Below are 16,263 nucleotides of genomic sequence, written 5' to 3' on the forward strand. Positions count from 1 at the left end.
CTCCAGTTTTCTTGTGAATGATGTGATTTTATCTGCCCGATGTGGAAGGTGTGTATCGGTGGCTTGCATCTGTAGATTTAGCCCATTGAGTTTCTGAAACATCTTACTCAAGTATGCAACTTTCAGGAGGAATTTGTCATTTTTAAACTTATTGGCAAGCTCGTGACCCTCTTCCTCCATGAAAGCGCTGATCTCATCTCGGAGCTCAAATATTCTGGTAAAAACTTTCCCGCGTGACAGACAACGAGCCTCACTGTGAAACAAAGCAGCTGTGTGGTTGGAGCCCATTTCCTCGCACAGGGCAGGAAAAATCCGGGCTTTGATGGGGCGTGTTTTAATGCAATTTACTGTAGCGATGACATCCGTCATTACATCGTTTAGCTCGGGACTCAGCTGTTTAGACACCGACGCTTCTCAGTGGATCATACAGTGTGTCCATCGCACATTGGGGGAGAAGCGCTTCACGAGTGCTTGCAGTCCGCCCCGTTTCCCAGCCATAGCCATAGCCCCGTCGGTGTTTATGATTTTAAGCATTTATTCTGCAGTGGCTCTGCCAGTAATTTGCTTACAGAATCCTTGAAATTTGCTGCTTGAAATCCTCAGCATCGATACATCTGATGTATGTTATGAATAAACAGTCTCTGTCACTGTCAGTAGCTTCATCCACCTGCAGCGCGAAGTGGCGTCTGTCCCGCACCTTGTCAGTCAGCTGCTCCTCTATGTCTTCTAACATGTCATGAATGCAGCTTGCGATCATATTGTTTTATAACAGAATTGCCTTTTACTTGCTGGCTGTTGCTTCATCAATCATAGTTGCAACCATATCGATAGTGGAGGGAAATATTAAATCCTCAGCTATTGTGTGTGGTGTTTGACAGTGAGCAACTCGGTAGGCAACTTTATATGATGCCAGTTGAGCGTTTTTAGGCAAAGATACTGTATAACTTTAGTAATGATGCTTTGTTGTGCACGGCGGTTTGTGAGTTTTCCTTTAAAGAAACCAACTGGCTTATCTTTATGCTTAGGGTTTGTTGTCTCCAGATGATGTCTTAATTTGTTTGGCTTCAGACTGTCAGCAGCGAGTATTTTCAGACACACAACACACTGTGGTCTCTCCTGGTTACCCACCATTGTCGTTGTGAAACCAAGGGCCAGATATGACTCATCATATTTTCTCTTCTTTGCTTTGGAGCTTGAACTTGCAGCTGATGAAGAGTCAGCCTCTGCTGGAGGCTTGGCTGGGTGCACAAACTTGTCCATGTTTTTGCTAGCAGTGTTCGAGTGGAGCGTAGGCTATCCTATTGGTCTGCCCCCCTGCAATACCTAGGGTGCACCCCCCAGTCTGAGAACCACTGGTCTACTCTAATATAATGGGTATGGGGTTTAGGCACAACAGACTTTCTTATTCTGTAAAACAGGTCACATTGTTTCCAGGTCAGGTCTGTGCTACGATCAAAGTTGAATATGCTGCTGTTTTATTCAAGAGATGCTTTCACAAGCTACCAAAGATGGGTGCAGGTTGACATCTAAAACTCCTGCCACCAAAATGGATAAGGGCTTTAAGCTATACGCTTCCTCATACATAAGCAACTACAAGGGAATGTATCTGCTTATGTTAGCTAATGTTATTAGGATAGAGCCTTAAGAAAAAAATGGATTTTATAATGTTAGCTAACGTTAGTAGTCCTGAATGGGGATAATTCAGTACGTCACTAGCAATCTAACACCAACAAGTTAATCTTAGCCGATAGAGAACTCTCTGCAAATTTCTGATTTCTTATTGTTAGCTATTAGAGCTTCATAGTCTTGCTGTCGCTTATTTTCCCCCAGTATCATACAAAGACAGGCTGAGTGGTGATGTTAGCACCTGGGCAGCCTGTCACATGGCTATGAGGAAGCCACACAGCCTGAGAGTAACTTTAGGGATGTGTTGGGTGTTCTGTTGGAGTTCTCAGTCTGTTCCAGTTCAGGGACAGTATTTATCAAGTTTCTCAGGATAGAAGTAGGAGTAGAATGATCAGTGATCATGACCCAGCCCCCTTGACTAATAATATTATGGTTCTTTATGGCATATTTGTGGTTCTCCCCTATTTATAAATTCATGTCTCACATTATATATCCATAATATCCAAAGATTTCATGTGATGGAAACTTATGGTTGAAATTCCTTGATTTTGTGCATTATAATATACAGCAGAAATCACTGCTAGGATTGTCCCACTTCTAGAACTTTACTGGTCATGACAAGAACATTTCCTTCTTCTCACTAACATTTGGATATTTAAATCCAAGAAAATGCCAACAATAAAAACCAATAGCTTTCTCCTTCTCAGACAAGTGGATGTAATGAGACCTGGTTTCTGGTTCGGTCATGTGACCTTTGATGTAACCCCTATTAAAATACACAGTTTGTTACTAGTGTTGTATTTGTGTGTTTGATGTTGATCTGCCCGGCAACTAGATGGCCAGCCATTGGTTCAGGTGTCGGATTCCTGGTCATCCCTATTCATGAACTTGATGAGAATACCATCAAGAAATCGCCAGACCACCGCAAAGCCCAGTAAAGAAACCAGTCCTGAAGCCTGCTGGTGAAGACCTGCTACCCAACAGTGAACTGCAACCCCAAGACAAAACCTTTCACCTTAAACCTTCACAAAGAGAGAAATTCAAAGGGGCTCCACTCCAACAACCGCTCAAAACACCGCACCTTCTGGAGTGCTACCATTCCCTCAGCTCATCACCTCTACAACCTACTGTCATCCACCTAAAGAAACAGATCCATATACTACATCTGTCATGTTAGTTGTCGTGTTAGTTAAGAATAAATGCATGTTTTTTACACAACTTCAGCCTCCGTTCATTGAGTGCTCACTGCCTCTGTGCGAACTGGCTGTTATGCTCTGAAACCTCAAACTCGCCTGAAATATCACGAGACTCTCTCTCTCAACAGCCATGAGGGGAACTTTGCTACCAATCGTTTACATGATCTGGTAATGCAGCTCACTGTGGACGTGCATTCTAACACAGGTTACTAAGTGATATTGGTAATTGGTAAATCCCATTTAAGTCTCACATTTGCAAACTCACGGAGATTCACAGTTGAGTTTGGAGGAACCAACCATTCGGTATAACCGCACTGCACTGCTGGAATTCATGGACACTTTGTTGATATAGATGAAATAGGCAGCTACAAGTTCATAACGTCTTTCGGACGTTATTTAATGAGGCCATAAAGCAAAGATACATGTCAACCAGAAATCTTTGTGCCGACTGACCACCAGTAACGAATAAGTTAACCTCATGAAATTTTTAAATGTGAAGAAAATAAATCGATGGATGAAGGAAAATAACACATAATTTCGATTCTATGTTTGATAAGAAAATAAACTAATTAGAAGCCATTAATTAACAAATCAATAACAAATAGCCGTTGCCATCGATGACTATGTTGTTTTGGATTGCAGTGATTCTCAGCTATCAGTCCGTCATATAACATTAGTGGGTGGCCTGTCAGTCAGCTCAAAAGCTTGAGTGCCTAAATGAAGATGTACAGAGGTCTGTTTCTCTTGATTTAAGGTAATGTAACATATAAACGGTAGTCAGCGTTGACGTAGACAAACTTGGTCTCCCAGACAGCTTTCCAACATGTACTCTAAATGTTTTCATGCTGCATGTTGCCAAGCCATTAATTTCTGTCATCTTGGCCAGATTGTTTTGTTACCCCACCTCTTTTACAAATCCACTGGCCAGGGGACACACGGTATAAGCATGTATTCCATACAACTAAATGGATTTTGTTGCAGTTTTATTTGCCTAGACATTGCTGGGCTGACTGTACTTTAAGATGACGGCTATCATAGGGCATTATGGTGTGTGTATGTGTCTCATTTTAATATATTAAACTTCTTTTTCATAGCATTGCTTAGGGAAGTTCTTATGAAACTTGAGATGGTGTTTGATCAACAAAAAATCATTATTGGTCTTGGGCTAAGTTGTTGGACCTAGGCATTGACGAAGGTCTGCTGCCCCTGCAAGACCATCATCAACTCAGTCTGGAACAGAGGATGCAGCAGGATCCAGACCTTAAACTAAAACTGATGAGCATTTCTCAGGGTCAGCATGGTGATGCAGTGGTTGGCACTGTTGCCTCATATCTCTGGGACCCAGGTTTGAGTCTCAGCCTGGGTCACATGTGTGTGGAGTTTGCATGTTCTCCCCATGTCCTCGTGGGGTTTCCTCTGGGTACTCCGGTTTCCCCCACAGTCCAAAAACATGCTGAGGCTAATTGGAGTTACTAAATTGCCCATAGGTGTGTGTGTGTGAGTGAATGGTGTGTGAGTGTGCCCTGCGATGGGCTGGCCGCCCATCCTGGGTTGTTCCCTGCCTCGTGCCCATTGCTTCCTGGATAGGCTCCGGGCCCCCCGCGACCCAGTAGGATAAGCGGTTTGGAAAATGGATGGATGGATGGATTTCTCAGGGTTTTTTATATAATAAACTGATTGCATTCTATTCTGACGGTGCTTCTGAAACTAGAAGTGATCATCTTTTAGGATTATTCCTGTTAGGGCATTGGGGGTGGGCACACAGAATGGCATCCAGAGGGCGGTCTGTTCATTCAGCCTTACCTCTAGTGCCAAGCCCCACATCTCAGCATCTCACCAGCTGTTGCGCGGCAGGGGGTGGTTAGCGCCATGCCTTTCACCTGTTTTAAAAGCACTTTAGAACAACATGCACCAACACCACATTTGAGCGGGCGAAGGGGGGCATGGGGTCTTTTCACACCCCCATTCTCTGTTCGCCACTTGGAGCTGGGGGCTGAGAGGAAGAGCTGGCCGTCTGGCCGGGGTCTGAGCTGCTGGGCTTCTCGGCTGCTGCGGGGTCCTGGGTGGTCTTCTGGTCTCCTCGCCAGAGGAAACAATAGGGGTCCACATAGAGTATATATGGGGAGTGAGAGTATGTGTACAGCATTCATTTCTGTGTGTCTAAATGTTGGGTGAATGTGTAAATATTTGTTTATGTGTGCATGAGGGTGGGAACGTATGCTTGTATATGTGTGTGCCTGTTTGTTTATACACACATGTCAGGTTGGGTCCTAGACTCCACCTGAAATAACATCTCGGACTCTATTCCCCCCCGCCACACTCCCTGCTGGTGGATGGGGCCCCCGGCCGCTGGTGCGTTGGTGGTTCTCAATGTCCGGGACTGGGTGCTCGGGTGGGTGCTGGTTTCACCTTCAGCGGTTGCCTGGCGGGGTCTTGCTCTCCTGGCTCGGTCGGGCCCTTGCTGGTGGGTTGGGGCACCCTTGGATCTCTGGGCTCGGGGCCCGGTCTGTCCTGGTGGGGCCGGCCGCTGGTGGAGCCTGCGGGCTCGCCTCCAGGCCCCCTGGGGCTCCTGCACTGTGGCTGCCGGATGGCCTCCCTCCAGAGCTCTCCTCTGCCCTTTTCTGGGTGAGGGCTGCTATTCTCCCTGTGGTGGTCCTCCAGGGCTCCCATGCCCTGGGGGGCCTCTGCATGTCTGGGGCCCGGGTCTCCTCTGTGTCTGCTTCATGTCCTGAGGGGTGGGGCTGTGGCTCCCCACACACACTACTAGACATTTACATGGAGAAATCTTTTGAACACCAGCGCGCTCACACACACAGGTGTGCACACAGGTGTACAAACTGGTACTCACAGACACACACTGTCTCGATCGGCTGTTGCTTCTTAACATGGTCATTGTGATTCATACAGATGTTGGTTGTTTTCTCTCATCAGCAGGTATTGAAGCAGATTATCTGTGTTTTTTTTCCTCTTTTCCCTCCCTCTCTATTTCCCTTCTTCTCAGTTTTCATCCTTCTTTCCACCTCTTTCTCCCTCTCATGAGGAAATAAATAAAAATAAATAAATAGAAATAAAGTAGTCCTCCACAGAGCGGGGGTGGTGGAGGGAAAAAAAATAAAAAATAAATAAAAATCCCAATGACGAGAGGACAGGGCCACTGTGCTACACGCACAGCCAGACAGTCAAAATAGGAGGCACAACGGGCCCCATCAGTCAGCGCGTGCACGACTACTATACTACAGGCGAAGCCGCCCCCTAAAAGCAGTCTGACTGCCAGGCACTTACCCCCACCATCCAAGTACAGCAGTGATGCTGACTCGACTAGGGGCCCACGACAGAGCAACGCGACGCCCCAACCAATGATACCCGGCCTAACGGAAGCAGTGGAGAAGAAGACGTCGCCCGCCAATACGTCTCGCACCCGATCAATAAAAGCCCCATCCCACCCAGTCTCCTGGAGGCATAAAACGGTAGTGTCTTTGCACATTGTTAAAATAGCCTGCACCTTCGCCCAGGAGCACAGCCCCCGGGCATTCAAGGATGTCAATAAAAGAGTCATTTTAAAAGCAGGCACAAGGAGACACGATAAAACCAGTAAAAACGGGGCACGGAGCTAAAACACACACAAAACCACTGAAAGCGAGACGTCCCCACACGAGATAAAACCGCCAGCACCACCACCCGCCACCCAACTCAATGAGCGGGCGACGTCAGGGATAAAAGACACAGAGCGCACCGGATAAAAAGGAAATAAAACAATAAAACTCATAAATAAATGATCAAGAAAAAAGTATACCCACAGACAACAAAAACATAAAACAGGGGATGGAGCGCTAAGGGATGATGGTAAATCATAAAAATAAATCAAACAAAATAAATAGACAAGAAACATACATCAAAAAAAAGGAAACAGAAAACCACAAAGCATTCAGTTAAAAGTCATCGCCATCGTGCGGACCCGAGCTTGCAGCACTGCCGCAGACTGCATCTTCTCCTTCTGCTGGTGAAGCGAGAACACGATGTTGTAAATAAGGCAGTTGTGGGATTCTAACCCACACCTACGATGAGACTGGAGCCTAAATCCAGCGCCTTGGACCGCTCGGCCACACTACCCATGTCATTCCTTATTTTGCAGTTCGGCTCATATGAAGAACCTTTATATACAATAGTTATCCTAAGAGAAACAGGCAGGTCTTGTCTGCTGATTTGTGTTGAACCGCGGTCGAACTCCAATGAGTCGGCAACAAGAGAAAGTCACATTAGAGACCCACATGCATTTTTAGTGTGAGGAAACTTCCTCTAGACAAATACAGACAACCAGGCTTCTTAGAAGATAAACATGGCAGCGCTGGGATTCGAACCCACGCCTCCGAAGAGACTGAAGCCTAAAATCCAGCGCCTTGGACCGCTCGGACACACTACCCGTATTACTCCACATTTTGCATTTCGGCTCATATGAAGAACCTTTATATACAATAGGTATTCTAAGACAAAAAGGCAGGTCTTGTCTGCTGATTTGTGTTGAACCGCGGTCGAAGTCCAATGAGTCGGCAACATGAGAAAGTCACATTAGACACCCACATGCATTTTTAGTGTGAGGAAACTTTCTCTAGACAAATACAGACAACCAGGCTTCTTAGAAGTTAAATATGGCAGCGGTGGGATTCGAACCCACGCCTCCAAAGAGACTGGAGCCTTAATCCAGCGCCTTGGACCGCTCTGCCACACTACCCATGTTAAGCTTTATTTTGCAGTTCGGCTCACATGAAGAACCTTTATATACAATAGGTATCCTAAGAGAAACAGGCAGGTCTTGTATGCTGATTTGTGTTGAATCGTTGTCGAACTCCAATGAGTCGGCCACAAGAGAAAGTCACATTAGACACCCACATGCATTTTTAGCGTGAGGAAATTTTCTTTACACAAATACAGACAACCAGGCTTTTTAGAAGTTAAATATGGCAGCGGTGGGATTCGAATCCACGCCTCCGAAGAGACTGGAGCCTTAATCCAGCGCCTTGGACCGCTCGGCCACACTACCCATGTCAGTCTTTGTTTTACAGTTCGGCTCATATGAAGAAGCTTTATATACAATAGGTATCCTAAGAGAAACAGGCAGGTCTTGTACGCTGATTTGTGTTGAACCGAGGTCGAACTCCAATGAGTCGGCAACAAGAGAAAGTCACATTAGACACCCACATGCATTTTTAGTGTGAGGAAACTTTCTCTAGACAAATACAGACAACCAGGCTTCTTAGAAGTTAAACATAGCAGCGGACGGATTCGAACCCACGCCTCCGAAGAGACTGGAGCCAAAATCCAGCCCCTTGGACCGCTCGGCTACACTACACATGTTATTCCTTATTTAGCAGTTCGGCTCATATGAAGAACCTTTATATACAATAGGTATCCTAAGAGAAACAGGCAGGTCTTGTATGCTGATTTGTGTTGAACCGAGGTCGAACTCCAATGAGTCGGCAACAAGAGAAAGTCACATTAGACACCCACATGCATTTTTAGCGTGAGGAAATTTTCTCTAGACAAATACAGACAACCAGGCTTCTTAGAAATTAAACATGGCAGCGCTGGGATTCGAACCCACGCCTCCGAAGAGACTGGAGCCTTAATCCAGCGCATTGGACCGCTCGGCCACACTAACCATGTTAAGCTTTATTTTGCAGTTCGGCTCACATGAAGAACCTTTATATACAATAGGTATCCTAAGAGAAACAGGCAGGTCTTGTATGCTGATTTGTGTTGAATCGTTGTCGAACTCCAATGAGTCGGCCACAAGAGAAAGTCACATTAGACACCCACATGCATTTTTAGCGTGAGGAAATTTTCTCTAGACAAATACAGACAACCAGGCTTTTTAGAAGTTAAATATGGCAGCGGTGGGATTCGAATCCACGCCTCCGAAGAGACTGGAGCCTAAATCCAGCGCGTTGGACCGCTCGGCCACACTGCCCGTGTTACACCTTATTTTGCAGTTCGGCTCATATGAAGAACCTTTACATACAATAGGTATTCTAAGACTAACAGGCAGGTCTTGTCTGCTGATTTGTGTTGAACCGCGGTCGAACTCCAATGAGTCGGCAACATGAGAAAGTCACATTAGACACCCACATGCATTTTTAGTGTGAGGAAACTTTCTCTAGACAAATACAGACAACCAGGCTTCTTAGAAGTTAAATATGGCAGCGGTGGGATTCGAACCCACGCCTTCGAAGAGACTGGAGCCTTAATCCAGCGCCTTGGACCGCTCGGCCACACTACCCATGTTAATCTTTATTTTGCAGTTCGGCTCATATGAAGAATATTTATATACAATAGGTATCCTAAGAGAAACAGGCAGGTCTTGTATGCTGATTTGTGTTGAACCGAGGTCGAACTCCAATGAGTCGGCAACAAGAGAAAGTCACATTAGACACCCACATGCATTTTTAGTGCGAGGAAACTTTCTCTAGACAAATACAGACAACCAGGCTTCTTAGAAGTTAAACATGGCAGCGGTGGGATTCGAACACACGCCTCCGAAGAGACTGGAGCCTAAATCCAGCGCCTTGGACCGCTCGGCCACACTACCCATGCTATTCCTTATTTTGCATTTCGGCTCATATGAAGAACCTTTATATACAATAGTTATCCAAAGAGAAACAGGCAGGTCTTGTCTGCTGATTTGTGTTGAACCGCGGTCCAACTCCAATGAGTCGGCAACATGAGAAAGTCACATTAGACACCCACATGCATTTTTAGTGTGAGGAAACTTTCTCTAGACAAATACAGACAACCAGGCTTCTTAGAAGTTAAATATGGCAGCAGTGGGATTCGAACCCACGCCTTCGAAGAGACTGGAGCCTTAATCCAGCGCCTTGGACCGCTCGGCCACACTACCCATGTTAATCTTTATTTTGCAGTTCGGCTCATATGAAGAATATTTATATACAATAGGTATCCTAAGAGAAACAGGCAGGTCTTGTATGCTGATTTGTGTTGAACCGCGGTCGAAGTCCAATGAGTCGGCAACATGAGAAAGTCACATTAGACACCCACATGCATTTTTAATGTGAGGAAACTTTCTCTAGACAAATACAGACAACCAGGCTTCTTAGAAGTTAAATATGGCAGCGGTGGGATTCGAACCCACGCCTCCAAAGAGACTGGAGCCTTAATCCAGCGCCTTGGACCGCTCAGCCACACTACCCATGTCAGTCTTTGTTTTACAGTTCGGCTCGTATGAAGAAGCTTTATATGCAATAGGTATCCTAAGAGAAAAAGGCAGGTCTTGTACGCTGATTTGTGTTGAACCGAGGTCGAACTCCAATGAGTCGGCAACAAGAGAAAGTCACATTAGACACCCACATGCATTTTTAGTGTGAGGAAACTTTCTCTAGAGAAATACAGACAACCAGGCTTCTTAGAAGTTAAACATGGCAGCGGTGGGATTCGAACCCACGCCTCTGAAGAGACTGGAGCCTTAATCCAGCGCCTTGGACCGCTCGGCCACACTACCCATGTTAAGCTTTATTTTGCAGTTCGGCTCACATGAAGAACCTTTATATACAATAGGTATCCTAAGAGAAACAGGCAGGTCTTGTATGCTGATTTGTGTTGAATCGTTGTCGAACTCCAAAGAGTCGACCACAAGAGAAAGTCACATTAGACACCCACATGCATTTTTAGCGTGAGGAAACTTTCTCTAGACAAATACAGACAACTAGGCTTCTTAGAAGTTAAACATGGCAGCGGTGGGATTCGAACACACGCCTCCGAAGAGACTGGAGCCTTAATCCAGCGCCTTGGACCGCTCGGCCACACTACCCATGTCAGTCTTTGTTTTACAGTTCGGCTCATATGAAGAAGCTTTATATACAATAGGTATCCTAAGAGAAACTGGCAGCTCTTGTACGCTGATTTGGGTTGAACCGAGGTCGAACTCCAATGAGTCGGCAACAACAGAAAGTTACATTAGACACCCACATGCATTTTTAGTGTGAGGAAACTTTCTCTAGACAAATACAGACAACCAGGCTTCTTAGAAGTTAAACATGGCAGCGGTGGGATTCGAACACACGCCTCCGAAGAGACTGGAGCCTAAATCCAGCGCCTTGGACCGCTCGGCCACACTACCCATGTTATTCCTTATTTTGCAGTTCGGCTCATATGAAGAATATTTATATACAATAGGTATCCTAAGAGAAACAGGCAGGTCTTGTATGCTGATTTGTGTTGAACCGCGGTCGAAGTCCAATGAGTCGGCAACATGAGAAAGTCACATTAAACACCCACATGCATTTTTAGTGTGAGGAAACTTTCTCTAGACAAATACAGACAACCAGGCTTCTTAGAAGTTAAACATGCCAGCGGTGGGATTCGAGCACACGCCTCCAAAGAGACTGGAGCCTTAATCCAGCGCCTTGGATGGCTCGGCCACACTACCCCTGTCAGTCTTTGTTTTACAGCTCGGCTCATATGAAGAAGCTTTATATACAATAGGTATCCTAAGAGAAACAGGCAGGTCTTGTACGCTGATTTGTGTTGAACCGAGGTCGAACTCCAATGAGTCGGCAACAAGAGAAAGTCACATTAGACACCAACATGCATTTTTAGTGTGAGGAAACTTTCTCTAGACAAATACAGACAACCAGGCTTCTTAGAAGTTAAATATGGCAGCGGTGGGATTCGAACCCACGCCTCCGAAGAGACTGGAGCCTTAATCCAGTGCCTTGGACCACTCGGCCACACTACCCATGTTAATTCTTATTTTGCAGTTCGGCTCACATGAAGAACCTTTATATACAATAGGTATCCTAAGAGAAACAGGCAGGTCTTGTATGCTGATTTGTGTTGAATCGTTGTAGAACTCCAATGAGTCGGCCACAAGAGAAAGTCACATTAGACACCCACATGCATTTTTAGTGTGAGGAAATTTTCTCTAGACAAATACAGACAACCAGGCTTCTTAGAAGTTACATATGGCAGCGGTGGGATTCGAACCCACGCCTCCGAAGAGACTGGAGCCTAAATCCAGCGCCTTGGACCGCTCGGCCACACTACCCATGTTACTACTTATTTTGCAGTTCGGCTCCTATGAAGAAGCTTTATATACAATAGGTATCCTAAGAGAAACAGGCAGGTCTTGTACGCTGAATTGTGTTGAACCGAGGTCGAACTCCAATGAGTCAGCAACATGAGAAAGTCACATTAGACACCCACATGCATTTTGAGTAAGAGGAAACTTTCTCTAGACAAATACAGACAACCAGGCTTCTTAGAAGATAAATATGGCAGCGGTGGGATTTGAACCCACGCCTCCGAAGAGACTGGAGCCTTAACCCAGCGCCTTGGACCGCTCAGCCACACTACCCATGTTAATCTTTATTTTGCAGTTCGGCTCATATGAAGAAGCTTTATATACAATAGGTATCCTAAGAGAAACAGGCAGGTCTTGTACGCTGATTTGTGTTGAACCGAGGTCGAACTCCAATGAGTCGGCAACAAGAGAAAGTCACATTAGACACCAACATGCATTTTTAGTGTGAGGAAACTTTCTCTAGACAAATACAGACAACCAGGCTTCTTAGAAGTTAAATATGGCAGCGGTGGGATTCGAACCCACGCCTCCGAAGAGACTGGAGCCTTAATCCAGTGCCTTGGACCGCTCGGCCACACTACCCATGTTAATTCTTATTTTGCAGTTCGGCTCACATGAAGAACCTTTATATACAATACGTATCCTAAGAGAAACAGGCAGGTCTTGTATGCTTATTTGTGTTGAATCGTTGTAGAACTCCAATGAGTCGGCCACAAGAGAAAGTCACATTAGACACCCACATGCATTTTTAGTGTGAGGAAATTTTCTCTAGACAAATACAGACAACCAGGCTTCTTAGAAGTTAAATATGGCAGCGGTGGGATTCGATCCCACGCCTCCGAAGAGACTGGAGCCTAAATCCAGCGCCTTGGACCGCTCGGCCACACTACCCATGTTATTCCTTATTTTGCAGTTCGGCTCATATGAAGAACCTTTATATACAATAGTTATCCTAAGAGAAACAGGCAGGTCTTGTCTGCTGATTTGTGTTGAACCGCGGTCGAACTCCAATGAGTCAGCAACATGAGAAAGTCACATTAGACACCCACATGCATTTTTAGTGTGAGGAAATTTTCTCTAGACAAATACAGACAACCAGGCTTCTTAGAAGTTAAATATGGCAGCGGTGGGATTAGAACCCACGCCTCCAAAGAGACTGGAGCCTAAATCCAGCGCCTTGGACCGCTCGGCCACACTACCCATGTTACTCCTTATTTTGCAGTTCGGCTCATATGAAGAACCGTTATATACAATAGTTATCCTAAGAGAAACAGGCAGGTCTTGTCTGCTGATGTGTGTTGAACCGCGGTCCAACTCCAATGAGTCGGCCACAAGAGAAAGTCACATTAGACACCCACATGCATTTTGAGTGTGAGGAAACTTTCTCTAGACAAATACAGACAACCAGGCTTCTTAGAAGTTAAATATGGCAGCGGTGGGATTCGAACCCACGCCTCCGAAGAGACTGGAGCCTTAAGCCAGTGCCTTGGACCGCTCAGCCACACTACCCACGTTAATCTTTATTTTGCAGTTCGGCTCATATGAAGAAGCTTTATATACAATAGGTATCCTAAGAGAAACAGGCAGGTCTTGTACGCTGATTTCTGTTGAACCGAGGTCGAACTCCAATGAGTCGGCAACAAGAGAAAGTCAAATTAGACACCAACATGCATTTTTAGTGTGAGGAAACTTTCTCTAGACAAATACAGACAACCAGGCTTCTAAGAAGTTAAATATGGCAGCGGTGGGATTCGAACCCACGCCTCCGAAGAGACTGGAGCCTTAATCCAGCGCCTTGGACCGCTCGGCCACACTACCCATGCTAATCTTTATTCTGCAGTTCGGCTCATATGAAGAAGCTTTATATACAATAGGTATCCTAAGAGAAACAGGCAGGTCTTGTACGCTGATTTGTGTTGAACCGAGGTCGAACTCCAATGAGTCGGCAACAAGAGAAAGTCACATTAGACACCAACATGCATTTTTAGTGTGAGGAAACTTTCTCTAGACAAATACAGACAACCAGGCTTCTTAGAAGTTAAATATGGCAGCGGTGGGATTCGAACCCACGCCTCCGAAGAGACTGGAGCCTTAATCCAGCGCCTTGGACCGCTCGGCCACACTACCCATGCCAGTCTTTGTTTTACAGTTCGGCTCCTATGAAGAAGCTTTATATACAATAGGTATCCAAAAAGAAACAGGCAGGTCTTGTACGCTGAATTGTGTTGAACCGAGGTCGAACTCCAATGAGTCAGCAACAAGAGAAAGTCACATTAGACACCCACATGCATTTTTAGTGTGAGGAAACTTTCTCTAGACAAATACAGACAACCAGGCTTCTTAGAAGTTAAACATGGCAGCGGTGGGATTCGAACCCACGCCTCCGAAGAGACTGGAGCCTAAATCCAGCGCCTTGGACCGCTTGGCCACACTACCCGTGTTATTCCTTATTTTGCAGTTCGGCTCATATGAAGAACCTTTATATACAATAGGTATTCTAAGACAAACAGTCAGGTCTTGTCTGCTGATTTGTGTTGAACCGCGGTCGAACTCCAATGAGTCGGAAACATGAGAAAGTCACATTAGACACCCACATGCATTTTTAGTGTGAGGAAACTTTCTCTAGTCAAATACAAACAACCAGGCTTCTTAGAAGTCAAATATGGCAGCGGTGGGATTCGAACCCACGCCTCCAAAGAGACTGGAGCCTTAATCCAGTGCCTTGGACCGCTCGGCCACACTACCCATGTTAATTCTTATTTTGCAGTTCGGCTCACATGAAGAACCTTTATATACAATAGGTATCCTAAGAGAAACAGGCAGGTCTTGTATGCTGATTTGTGTTGAATCGTTGTAGAACTCCAATGAGTCGGCCACAAGAGAAAGTCACATTAGAAACCCACATGCATTTTTAGTGTGAGGAAACTTTCTCTAGACAAATACAGACAACCAGACTTCTAAGAAGTTAAATATGGCAGCGGTGGGATTCGAACCCACGCCTCCGAAGAGACTGGAGCCTTAATCCAGCGCCTTGGACCGCTCGGCCACACTACCCATGCTAATCTTTATTCTGCAGTTGGGCTCATATGAAGAACCTTTATATACAATAGTTATCCTAACAGAAACAGGCAGGTCTTGTCTGCTGATTTGTGTTGAACCGCGGTCGAACTCCAATGAGTCAGCAACATGAGAAAGTCACATTAGACACCCACATGCATTTTTAGTGTGAGGAAATTTTCTCTAGACAAATACAGACAACCAGGCTTCTTAGAAGTTAAATATGGCAGCGGTGGGATTCGAACCCACGCCTCCAAAGAGACTGGAGCCTAAATCCAGCGCCTTGGACCGCTCGGCCACACTATCCATGTTACTCCTTATTTTGCAGTTCAGCTCATATGAAGATCCATTATATACAATAGTTATCCTAAGAGATACGGGCAGGTCTTGTCTGCTGATTTGTGTTGAACCGCGGTCGAACTCCAATGAGTCGGCCACAAGAGAAAGTCACATTAGACACCCACATGCATTTTTAGTGTGAGGAAAATTTCTCTAGACAAATACAGACAACCAGGCTTCTTAGAAGTTAAATATGGCAGCGGTGGGATTCGAACCCACGCCTCCGAAGAGACTGGAGCCTTAATCCAGCTCCTTGGACCGCTCAGCCGCACTTCCGATGCCATTCTTTGTTTTACAGTCCGGCTCATATGAAGAAGCTTTATACACAATAGGTATCCTAATAGAAACAGGTAGGTCTTGTACGCTGATTTGTGTTGAACCGAGATCGAACTCCAATGAGTCGGCAACAAGAGAAAGTCACATTAGACACCCACATGCATTTTTAGTGTGAGGAAACTTTCTCTAGACAAATACAGACAACCAGGCTTCTTAGAAGTTAAACATGGCAGCCGTGGGATTCGAACCCACGCCTCCGAAAAGACTGGAGCCTAAATCCAGCGCCTTGGACCGCTCGGCCACACTACCCATGTTATTCCTTTTTCAGCAGTTCGGCTCATATGAAGAACCTTTATATACAATAGTTATCCTAAGAGAAACAGGCAGGTCTTGTCTGCTGATTTGTGTTGAACCGCGGTCGAACTCCAATGAGTCAGCAACATGAGAAAGTCACATTAGATACCCACATGTATTTTTAGTGTGAGGAAATTTTCTCTAGACAAATACAGACAACCAGGCTTCTTAGAAGTTAATTATGGCAGCGGTGGGATTCGAACCCACGCCTCCGAAGAGACTGGAGCCTAAATCCAGCGCCTTGGACCGCTCGGCCACACTACCCATGTTACTCCTTATTTTGCAGTTCGGCTCATATGAAGAACCGTTATATACAATAGTTAT

General features: G+C 45.5%; 17 non-coding genes across 17 annotated transcripts; all 17 read right to left on the reverse strand.

Moving 5' to 3' along the window:
• Nucleotides 1-7,469: 7,469 nt before the first annotated feature.
• On the reverse strand, nt 7,470-7,551 carry trnal-aag (transfer RNA leucine (anticodon AAG)). The gene has a single exon. It is a non-coding gene; the product is annotated as a tRNA-Leu (tRNA).
• A 1,463-nt stretch (nt 7,552-9,014) lies between these two features.
• On the reverse strand, nt 9,015-9,096 carry trnal-aag (transfer RNA leucine (anticodon AAG)). Its single transcript has one exon. It is a non-coding gene; the product is annotated as a tRNA-Leu (tRNA).
• Nucleotides 9,097-9,941: 845 nt separating this feature from the next.
• On the reverse strand, nt 9,942-10,023 carry trnal-aag (transfer RNA leucine (anticodon AAG)). The gene has a single exon. It is a non-coding gene; the product is annotated as a tRNA-Leu (tRNA).
• Nucleotides 10,024-10,250: 227 nt separating this feature from the next.
• Nucleotides 10,251-10,332, reverse strand: trnal-aag (transfer RNA leucine (anticodon AAG)). Its single transcript has one exon. It is a non-coding gene; the product is annotated as a tRNA-Leu (tRNA).
• Nucleotides 10,333-11,486: 1,154 nt separating this feature from the next.
• On the reverse strand, nt 11,487-11,568 carry trnal-aag (transfer RNA leucine (anticodon AAG)). Its single transcript has one exon. It is a non-coding gene; the product is annotated as a tRNA-Leu (tRNA).
• A 227-nt stretch (nt 11,569-11,795) lies between these two features.
• trnal-uag (transfer RNA leucine (anticodon UAG)) lies at nt 11,796-11,877 on the reverse strand. Its single transcript has one exon. It is a non-coding gene; the product is annotated as a tRNA-Leu (tRNA).
• A 536-nt stretch (nt 11,878-12,413) lies between these two features.
• Nucleotides 12,414-12,495, reverse strand: trnal-aag (transfer RNA leucine (anticodon AAG)). The gene has a single exon. It is a non-coding gene; the product is annotated as a tRNA-Leu (tRNA).
• Nucleotides 12,496-12,722: 227 nt separating this feature from the next.
• trnal-uag (transfer RNA leucine (anticodon UAG)) lies at nt 12,723-12,804 on the reverse strand. Its single transcript has one exon. It is a non-coding gene; the product is annotated as a tRNA-Leu (tRNA).
• A 227-nt stretch (nt 12,805-13,031) lies between these two features.
• Nucleotides 13,032-13,113, reverse strand: trnal-uag (transfer RNA leucine (anticodon UAG)). The gene has a single exon. It is a non-coding gene; the product is annotated as a tRNA-Leu (tRNA).
• Nucleotides 13,114-13,649: 536 nt separating this feature from the next.
• trnal-aag (transfer RNA leucine (anticodon AAG)) lies at nt 13,650-13,731 on the reverse strand. The gene has a single exon. It is a non-coding gene; the product is annotated as a tRNA-Leu (tRNA).
• Nucleotides 13,732-13,958: 227 nt separating this feature from the next.
• On the reverse strand, nt 13,959-14,040 carry trnal-aag (transfer RNA leucine (anticodon AAG)). Its single transcript has one exon. It is a non-coding gene; the product is annotated as a tRNA-Leu (tRNA).
• A 227-nt stretch (nt 14,041-14,267) lies between these two features.
• Nucleotides 14,268-14,349, reverse strand: trnal-uag (transfer RNA leucine (anticodon UAG)). Its single transcript has one exon. It is a non-coding gene; the product is annotated as a tRNA-Leu (tRNA).
• A 227-nt stretch (nt 14,350-14,576) lies between these two features.
• Nucleotides 14,577-14,658, reverse strand: trnal-aag (transfer RNA leucine (anticodon AAG)). Its single transcript has one exon. It is a non-coding gene; the product is annotated as a tRNA-Leu (tRNA).
• A 227-nt stretch (nt 14,659-14,885) lies between these two features.
• On the reverse strand, nt 14,886-14,967 carry trnal-aag (transfer RNA leucine (anticodon AAG)). The gene has a single exon. It is a non-coding gene; the product is annotated as a tRNA-Leu (tRNA).
• Nucleotides 14,968-15,194: 227 nt separating this feature from the next.
• On the reverse strand, nt 15,195-15,277 carry trnal-uag (transfer RNA leucine (anticodon UAG)). Its single transcript has one exon. It is a non-coding gene; the product is annotated as a tRNA-Leu (tRNA).
• A 535-nt stretch (nt 15,278-15,812) lies between these two features.
• On the reverse strand, nt 15,813-15,894 carry trnal-uag (transfer RNA leucine (anticodon UAG)). The gene has a single exon. It is a non-coding gene; the product is annotated as a tRNA-Leu (tRNA).
• Nucleotides 15,895-16,121: 227 nt separating this feature from the next.
• Nucleotides 16,122-16,203, reverse strand: trnal-uag (transfer RNA leucine (anticodon UAG)). Its single transcript has one exon. It is a non-coding gene; the product is annotated as a tRNA-Leu (tRNA).
• Between the last annotated feature and the right edge of the window lie 60 nt (nt 16,204-16,263).

Source organism: Brienomyrus brachyistius, unplaced genomic scaffold (assembly GCF_023856365.1).
Source record: "Brienomyrus brachyistius isolate T26 unplaced genomic scaffold, BBRACH_0.4 scaffold57, whole genome shotgun sequence".
In the NCBI taxonomy this organism is placed as follows: domain Eukaryota; kingdom Metazoa; phylum Chordata; class Actinopteri; order Osteoglossiformes; family Mormyridae; genus Brienomyrus; species Brienomyrus brachyistius.